The sequence below is a fragment of the Poecilia formosa genome, unplaced genomic scaffold, assembly GCF_000485575.1.
Source record: "Poecilia formosa unplaced genomic scaffold, Poecilia_formosa-5.1.2 Scaffold438, whole genome shotgun sequence".
NCBI classification, from domain to species: Eukaryota; Metazoa; Chordata; class Actinopteri; order Cyprinodontiformes; family Poeciliidae; genus Poecilia; species Poecilia formosa.
The window spans coordinates 346047-355939 of NW_006800377.1; the positions used below are offsets into that span (position 1 = coordinate 346047).

The window sequence follows — 9893 nt, forward strand, 5'->3', positions numbered from 1 at the left end:
GAAGACCAGTGCTGAAACACACTGGTTTTGACGTTGGCATTTCATTTATTTGATGTCAACCCCAAAACAACATTGATTCAATGACATAGATTCAACGGTTAGAATTGGATGGTTGTTTGGTGGTTGATCCACCGTCAGTTGTCGACCTCAACCATATGCAACCTTTGTGATGATAATTCAACGTTGATTTAACATCGTGTGCTATCTGGGATCCCACTCATGTAAATAGTGGGGGTGGACCACTCCAGTCCTTGTAGTAAGTTGTAGATATTTTGTGTCAACAAAATATGTTTAAACAGTCAGTAATAATATTTACAGACAAGTAAAAAAGTGTACAGAAAAGAAAGAATCACAGCCCACTGTTCTCAATATAGTGCTAATTTAAAACATAATTAACTCCCCCCTCAATAATAAAATGCTCTGACCCAGAGCTCAAGGAGGATGAGTGGACGGGAGAGGAGAGGATGGGGTTGGGGGGAATAAATAGGGGAAGGGTGTGTGCGTGTGTGAGGCATACTCTGCATACTCTGAATCAAAATTGATAAGCAGTTTTTCCCAACCCTGGTTCTTAAGTCAAACTGACCTGCATGTTTTCAGTTCAGCAAAACCCCGTTAATCAGACGTCAATTAAAATCATGTGTGCTGAATTAGGGAAATGCCTAAAACTTGCAAGGCAGTGGGCCCTGAGGACCAGTGCTGAAAAACACTGGATTCGATGTTGGTGTTTCAACTATTAAAATTTGACCACAAAACAACATTGAGCCAATGACACAGTTTCAACGGTTTGATTGGATGGTTGTTTAATGGTTGATCCACCATCATTTGTCGACTTCAACCAAAAATCAACGATTCTAACTATAATTCAACGTTGATTTAACATCGTGTGCTATCTGGGTAACTCCAACCTTTTTTATTCATGATGCTGCTTTAGTAAATTCAACATCCAAATAGTTCTCTTTTGGGGGAATTGATAGATGAAATTTTGTTATCATGATGAAATATTTACATAAAATGGAGAAACATTCATCTTAATCCAAATTGTAAAACAATTGAACGGCTCAGGATGTGCAGCAACATAAAAAGACTTAATTTGCATCTTATTGTTTCTGCTATTAGAAAAATCCAAGTTTCTAATCAGACCTCCTGGCAGAAACTATGCAGCAATAGTGGAATGCTCCTGATTTGAAATGTTTAAATCATTTTTATTTGTTTTCAGCTTTCAGGAAATTGGGTCAGAATGTTTCCCATCAGCCTTTGTCACTTCCTGTAGAGGCTCATGGGAACTGTAGTTGAACTCCTCTGACTACAGCAGCATTTAAAACATAACGCTCTGAACGAAGCTGAAGTTGGTTTCCAATTGCAGCTTCCGATTCAGGAAATGGCAAAAAGGTGAGTCCACCAAATTTTTTGTTACCTTCAGATTACCGTTAAAACTTCAATAAAGGGCGATTTCGGCCCTTTTTTGGATCTGGACCACACCAGCGCTGCTCCAATTCCAAAAATACAAAATCAAGACGAGCATCAGGGTTCTTGCAGCAGGGACTCTCTGTGTGAATCCTCTGTGTGAAATTCATCCATTTCCCCCTCTGTGCTCCACCCAGGTCCATTTCCCAGTTTACCAGACCTCTGCTGGTTCCAGTAGAAACGGTGATCTGGTGTCGGAGATGATCAAGTGCTGGGATCTGATGGAAGCCTCTCTGTTTGTTCTGAGCGGAGGAGGATGATGAGTAGGAGGACAATGATGATGATGATGATGATGATCCTCCTGCTCGGTAAGGTCACCTTCCTCTCTCTGCTCCTCTTCCTCTCCAGTCTCTCTGGAAGCTGCTGATCAGCCTCAGAGCTTATTGGTTCTGGTCCGTTCTTCTCTCTAACTGACCCCTGATGACCTCAGCTGGTCGTTGGTTCTGGATCAGAACCTTAGGTTCTCGTTCCAGCGACTCGTCTCTCTCCAGTCCTCCCAGTAGATCTCACTGGTTTATTGTTGGATTCTGGTCTCTTCCATCCAGCCAGTGGCTCCACTTTGCTGTTTCCTGTCTGGATTTAATTTCTCTAATTTGGGTTCAGCAGCTGATCTGGTTTTGATATTTTTTATCGGTTTCTATCAGGTTGTAGTTCCGTCATCATCAGAACCACTGAGACCCATACAGACCAGTAATCTGGATATTAGCTCCCAGAAACATTAACCACAGAAACCAGTGAGAAATGTTTGCAGATCTTGAAGGTTCTGGTTTTCCTTCCTGTCAGATCTTCAGTTTTCCACATAAATGTTCATTTGAATCCAAGATGGCTGACGGGTGGTTGTAGTTTGTAGTTTATTTATCCTGAATTTACCTCAGTCTGAGGTTGGTGGTCATAATGTTCTGCTGCTGATGCATGATGGTGGTCTCAACATTAATGGAGAATCAGGACTGGTGGGTCTACTTCTTCTCTGATTCTCCTGTTAAAAAAACAAAAACAGATGAATTGGGCTGTAACAATAAATCAAATAATCAAATGATAAATGAAAATTATCGACCTGATTTTAATTTATTGGCTTTATCCTTTCTTCCTGCCTTTTTCTCTTTCTATTCATGACACTGGATGAAAAAAGACTCAACTCCGGTTCGCTCCACTGACCCTCCCTTTCTCATTTCCTTAGGTAAGGGAGGAGTGAGCTTTTGCATCAGGTAGTCAGATATGTCCATCTTCTCTGTCTAAGTCTCATGATTATTGAAGGACAATATAGTATACAGACTTCATAATCTGTACTCTTTTGGTTGAATGTAGTTCTTATTTCCACTTTGGTAGTATGAAGATCTGACAGGAAGGACAACCAGTACCTTCAATGTTATGTTTAGTTTTTGTTCAAGGGCATTTTTTGCTAACAGAGATTTTTTTCCCTTCTCCCAGTTGTTTCTGCCATCATCCACTCGTCTCTTTCATCTGGAATCGTTCCTTCAAAACTGCAGTTGTTACTCCTATCCTTAAAAAACCTGGATTGGATCCAAATCATTTCAATAATTTCCGCTCTATTTCTAACTTTCCTTTCATCTCCAAAATCCTAGAAAACCAGTTTCCTCTCAGCTCCATCTCCATTTAACCAAGAACCGTCTGTATGAGCAGATCCAGTCACAGAATCACTAACATCTAACTTTAAATCCAGTTGATTTAAAGTCTGTAACCAGTTCCGGAACTACTCATTGGCACTAAATCTTCTCTTTCTAAAGTCAAACAACTTTCCCCTCACAATTGACAGTTCTCCGGTTTCTCCAACCAACAGGTTAAACATGTTGTTCTTGACAGTACTTTCTCTTTTCTCTCTCATATTAATAATATTGTCCGGTCTGCTCACTTCCACCTATGTAATATTAACGGACTCGGTCCATCCCTCTTCCTGCTCTCTGCTCCCATTCTGGTCCAGAGTCTGGTCATTTCTGTAATTCTGTCCTGGTTTTTCTGTCTCATGAATCTATCCGTAAACTTCAACTGGTTCAAAACTCTGCTGCTCGCATCATTACCAAAATGGCCTCATTTGATCACGTCACTCCAATTTTACAGCAACTTCACCGGCTTCCTGTCACATTCAGAATTCAATTTAAAATCCTGTTTACGTTCAAGGCCGTTCATAACCTTTACCCTCATTATCTGTCTGATCTTCTACACATCACCACTCACATTCCCTTCATTGCAACAAATTGGAAAATTTATTACAACCACTTAAAACTTAATTTTACAGTATTAACATTAAAGACTACTAAGACTAAATATTATTAAAAAAAGATCATATTTATTCTACTATACATATGTACTAAAGGAGACATTAATCAAACCTTCCTTAGAACAAAGTAAAATGATACAGAATACATTTTAGTTCAGTTGGCTTTCAAAAAAGACTTTTGCAATAATAATAAATAAAAGCAAAGTTGGCATTTAAATACCAGACACTTCTTAAAAATATAATCTGTGAACCTTGACATGCACAAAATGGGGAGAACAAAAAAAAAATACTTTGTTTACATTGGACAACCAACCGATCTGATTGGCTGAGGTTTCTTGAAGGTCTCACACTATTGGCTGTAAAACAGACTCTTTGAAAAACACATTCATGCTTTTTTAGTTTCAACTGTTTCAATCCTTCAGTTTTTACATTTTTAGCAGCACTTTTATCAGTGTTTATGACATATTGCTTAATGTGAGTTACATGTTACATGAACGGAGATCTTTGCTGCCCAAATAAGAGTTCAGTATCGCTGTTTAGGAGTCAGACTCTCTAGAGCTGAAATCTTTCATCACTAGTGAATAACTGATCATTATTTATGCACTAAACTCTCATCTTGTGTCCTCAGTTTCCCAGCATGCTCTGGGTGGAGTGGTGGAGGTTAATGAGGGGGTGGAGTCTGTCCTGCTGCCCTGCATTTATTATGGTCAAATACCTGAAGACCCGTTCCTCATCTGGACTCGCAGTGATCTCAGTCCTAACTCCGTCCACCTACGGAGAGAAAACGGTGACGACCTTAAAAACCAGAACCAGCGTTTCAGAGGACGGACCTCCATGAATCCTGACGCTCTGGATACTGGAAACTTCAGCCTGACTCTGAGGAAACCTGAGCAGGATGATGGAGGAAACTACAGCTGCAGCATCTCTGATGGAATAGAAGAACTGAACCTGAAACAGATTCACCTGAAGGTCAAAGGTCAGACAAACAAGCAGCACACCCTATTGTAAAGTTTTATGCTATGAACGAATTTATTGAAATGAGAAAATTAATAATTGTTCATAGTTTCTGTAACCATGGAGACCAGGCCTAGATTAACTCAAAATAACTAAGGAATGGATGAATGGATTATTTCTGTAAGGAAATTATTATTTCTACAGTCATTTTGCTATAGAATTAAATAATTCATTCATTATAGAAATTACTGAATCATTTCTATAATTTGAGTTACTATGGAAACAGATTTACTTCCTATAAACCTGCTGTTAATTCATAACAAAATGCTTTCATTAATATGTCATGTTTCCTTAAGTCTCCATAATTGACCTCAGTTACTATTTTAGTCTTTTATTAACAGTAAAGCTGTCTGCTCTTTAATGACTGCAGCTTTATTCAAACACATTCATGTAAATGGACAAAAATAAAATAAAATTCATGAATTACATAAATATTAAGCATCATTTTGACTTCTTAAAGACTTTATATTTATTAAGATTATAAAACATAATTTAACATGACCTTTTCTCTTTTTACACTATTTATTATATGATGATCATGGACCAGAATTCCAGGATGAATCTCCAGGAATAATTTGTATTTGTGTTTCTCATCTTCAGCCTCCAGGTAGATCTACAGATCTACAAAGCAGGTTTTGTAGATCTGCTATGTATAGATCAAACCCTCTGATGCATCAATAACTGTCCACTGATGGACAACGAACCACTGATGGATTAAAGTTTCTGATTTTATGTTGATTATTAAATAAATGATTTTTATCCTGCAGACAGAAACTGAATGACATCAATCCAGAATAATGATCCAAACTGTTTCTGCTCATTTTGTTCTTTATTTCCTCTCAGTTGATCTGCAGGAGGTCGAGGTCACTGAAGGGTCAGATTCTGTCCTCCTGCCCTGCAGAACATCATCCCTCCTTCCTGAGGACTCGTCAGTGGAGTGGACCCAGTCAGAACCTCGTTCCATGTTCATTTATGTGTTTCCCAACACGAGTAAACACTACTCCCAGCAGGACAGACTTTACCGCGACCGAACAGAAATGAGCAAAGATTTCCTGAGGACCGGAGACGTCAGCCTGACCCTGAGGAACCCCAGAGACGGAGACAGTGGACGCTACGTCTGCACCGTCCACAGAGACCCGGATGTCCTGAGACACACTGTGGTTCTGAAATATGTAAAGAAAGGTCAGAGCATCAGGTCAGAGCTGCTGATAAAGGTCAAAGGTCAGACTGATCTCAACCTTTCTCTGTTTTTCTACAGAACCATTTCCATCCTGGGCCTCAGCTCTGCTGGTTCTGCTGGTTCTGCTGGTTCTTGTAGTCTCTGCGGGCGGTTTATGTCATTTTAAAGATTATTTCCGTCCAGGTGAGTCTCTGAATGTTTCTGACCGAGAATGTTGGAGATCATGTCACCTGTCCTGGGGGTCAGAGGTCAATGGTTCATCTTGTCATATAAGTTCAGCTCTTTATGTTCATTCATGTTCAGATCAAATGCAGCGAAGACAGAAACATCATGAACAGAACCACAACCAGAACCAGCAGCGTCTCTCTGCTCTCTGGATCTTTTCTGATCTCTGGTTCTTGTTGGACTGTTGGACTCCAGACGACTGAACTACAAACTGAAAGCTGGACGTCTGTTAGATGCTACTTGGTCTAAATAACTAAATGTTGTCATATTTCAGTGGATTTATTTAAGCTTTGACTCTTTGTAGTTTGATTTGTTCACAGATAAAGTTTACATGGCTGCCACACATTTTCACACCAGCAAAAAAGTGTGCTTATATTTATGCAAACTTTGACCAATGTCAATTTTTATACAGGCCGACTTGTGCATAAAATATGGCTCCATAAATCTTTTTTTTTTTTTTTTTTTTTGCGCACGCACACTTTATGCATGAGGCCCCTGGTGAATTACTGTACAACTCAGCAGTTAGAAAAGCGTCTTCAGATTTTTCAGGTGGTCACATGGCACCTGATGTTTGAACCTCTCTGTTGCATCGGCTTATTCTCGGTCTTATTCTCCTTTAAGGCGACGGTGGGATCCAATGTTTGGGCGGCAGAGGACATGTTGGTGTCCAGATTAGGTCCAGCTCATGGTTTAGATAAGGGATGGACTGTGGCACTAAAGGTTGAAAGTCAGGAGAAAGTCCATTATCTCCTCATGTCTTTAACCATCAGCTGAAGTTGATTATTATCCTCCTGCAGTTGCTGCACAATGGTCATGAACTCATGTGGCATGCTGGGTAACATTCACCTCGCCATGCTCCTCTCTAGTCTGATGCTGTTCCAACGTAGCGTTTAGACGGCCATGTTTATCCCCCATAATCATCCATCCTGGTGGTCACACAGCCCACTGTGGACCCAACCTGCTCATTCAGAGTCATAATCCATATTCACTCTGTAATCACCTCGATCCGACTCAAAGGACCAATTAGTAACGATGCAGATCACAAGATTCTGCATCGTATTACTCAGGTGGTGATCGCAGAATGTTAATCGATTAAAAGCCTCAGTGACCCTCAACGAAATGACAAGGTGATGATTTCCTGGTTCTTTAATCGGCAGATTCAGGGTTTAGGTGGACGGGTGGTTCTACAAAGGAACAGCTAAATAAAACTCACAATCCACCATGAACACCAATAATCATTTTGTAAGTTACAAACATATTATAGTCACATTACTTGTTTTTTAAGCCTTAATGTAAGTCCTTATAGCTTAGCTATATTTGCAAAATAAAATAAAGCATTCTTATTTCTCCAGCCTTATGGTCTGTAGGTCTTATTCTTTATGGCCATTGTGAGATCCAATGTTTGGATGTTTTATTAGTTACTAATAAGATTAAATAAAGTAAAAGAGAGCAACTAAACATAACAGAATTCACCATTTTAAAGTAAAACTCAGCTTCTTTTGGCAAAATGAGCAAACAGAAAATGTCTAAAGTAATAAAATATACGTTATTCTTCTTAAACACAAATAAACTGTATCTTACCAGTCTGATGGACACACACATAAACTACCTACAAACAACTTCTGCTGATCTGCACTGATTTCTGGACATTATTTCACATCTGAACAAAACATTACTTACAAAATGCCTGTGCCCCCTAGTGGCAATTCTACAATTACTACACTTCAGTCTTGCATTCAGAACAGTTACATCCCCCTTATACTGTCTTGGTGATGTAACACTGCTAAAGGATTTTTCTCTCTGACTTAAACGTCTCAGTTACAAGGAAACATTTCCACCAGAAATACCTTCATGGTCTCTGACCTGATGGGTCCATCCAGGTCCAGGAGGAACGATAGAGACGATATCAGCTCTCTGATCATCATCTGCTCCACTTCTCTCTCATCAGAGCTGTTGTCTGTCTGTCTGTCCGTCCGTCCAGCTCATCTTGTCCTCTGTTGTCTCTCAGCTCCACAGGTGAAGGTGGATTCAGGGGTGAAGTTTGTCCTGCTGCCCTGTAGAACCAGAGTCTACCTGCCTGGAGGCGCTAGAGTGGAGTGGAGGGACGGAGAGAACAGGACGGTCCATGTGTATCAGAAAGGTTCTGATGACCCTGAAGGACAGAACCTGACCAACAGAACCAGGATGAATGACGACCCACTGAAGACTGGAGACCTCAGTCTGACTCTGGAACGTCCCTCAGCTGCAGACAGCGGGATCTATACCTGCAGAGTCAGGAAACGAGTCATCCTGATGATAAAACGGGTTCATCTCCAGGTCAAAGGTCAGTTTTAGAAATGTTGTATTCTTCCAATCAGATGATTGGTGGTGATCAATAGTGATGTTTGACTGATTAGAAGGTCAAAGGTCAATGTGATGAGCGAGGAAGATGAGGAAGCAGAGCAGGAGGAAAAGGTTCAGGACAGACAGGAACCAGTGTCCTGAAGAAGCAGCTGGAGGTTTTGACTAGGACAGTGCCCCCTGCTGGAGACACTAGTTACTGTTCAGAACCACCAGAACTGAAGTTCCTGCAGCCTGGAAGTAGCAAATGTGTTGTGAATGAGGATGCAGGTGGACATGGATTTTTATAGTTATTTTAAAAAATAAGTTTTTCCAATGTTTTGAAATTGAGTCTGTTACCCTTTTTAATGAACATTCTCCAGACACAGAAAACAGCTGCTCACTCGGCCCAGATAGGCTGGAGAGCAAAGAGACTGTAAAGAAAGGTGGAAGAGGTTTGGATTGATAGTACTTTGGTTGTTCCAGGATCTCAGAGGATCCAGAGACTTGGTCTGGGTCCTTGGCCCTCTGGCAGGAATCTCTGCTCCTTCTGGACGACATCAGCTGTTTTTGGTCTAACTGAACACTTCGATGCTGACATGCTGAAAAAAGTTTTCTAAAAAACCAACAAACTGTTGGTTTTGGGCACAGTGGCGCAGTTGGTAGCACTGTTGCCTTGCAGCAAGAAGGTTCTGGGTTTGATTCCCGGCCTGGAGTTTGCATGTTCTCCCTGTGCATGGCGGGTTCTCTCCGGGTACTCCAGCTTCCTCTGACAGTCCAAAAACATGACAGTCAGGTTAATTGGTCTCTCTAAAGTCTCTAAGTGTGAGTGTGTGTGTGCATGGTTGTGTGTTCTGTCCCATAGAATGTATTGGATGGGCTTTGAATAGAACAAGTTTTCTTTCCCATATAACAAATGCAACACTTCCTTTCAGAGTTCTTCCTGTTCTCATTTCAACTAAAGAAACTTCAAAGCTGTAACCCAAGTACTGTGGAGATGCATGACTGCATTATGTTAATATATATTTTTAAAACTCTTGATTGTAAATGTGTGGCAGTGAGCATGTGAATGAAGCTGATTAAAGTTGACTTGACAAAAACATCTTGAGGTGAAATGAAGCAGTTTGAGTTCAATTTACACAAGTTGTTGAACCAGAGAATGTGGATTTGGCTTCATCATGTGGCCAGATATGATCACTCCACCATGGAGGCAGGGTGATTCTCCTGATTCTCTCACTAGTGGAAGACTGATGTGTTCCACTAGTGAGAACAATTTAGATTGTCAAAGGCTTGTGTTTAACACACAAACTTGTGAAACAAACAGAGCGAGGAATATGAAAATATGTCCATAGATACAATGTATGGATGGACATATACAGAACAATTCAAAGAAAGCATCATGAAAAATGTATTTCATATATCACATATATCACACACACACACACACACACACAC

At 40.4% G+C, this 9893-nt stretch overlaps 2 protein-coding genes and 1 long non-coding RNA gene across 4 annotated transcripts in view; 1 reads left to right on the forward strand and 2 right to left on the reverse strand.

Moving 5' to 3' along the window:
• The window catches only part of LOC103155609 (NACHT, LRR and PYD domains-containing protein 12-like), a 204212-nt gene that overhangs the window by 165905 nt on the left and 28414 nt on the right, over positions 1–9893 (reverse strand). The window lies entirely within an intron of this gene.
• The window catches only part of LOC107833738 (uncharacterized), a 14810-nt gene that overhangs the window by 4203 nt on the left and 714 nt on the right, over positions 1–9893 (reverse strand). Inside the window, exon 2 of the long non-coding RNA XR_001659500.1 lies at positions 7059–7064. This is a non-coding gene — a long non-coding RNA (uncharacterized LOC107833738). The remainder of the gene's footprint in view (positions 1–7058; positions 7065–9893) is intronic.
• The window catches only part of LOC103155633 (uncharacterized), a 92759-nt gene that overhangs the window by 3079 nt on the left and 79787 nt on the right, over positions 1–9893 (forward strand). The window lies entirely within an intron of this gene.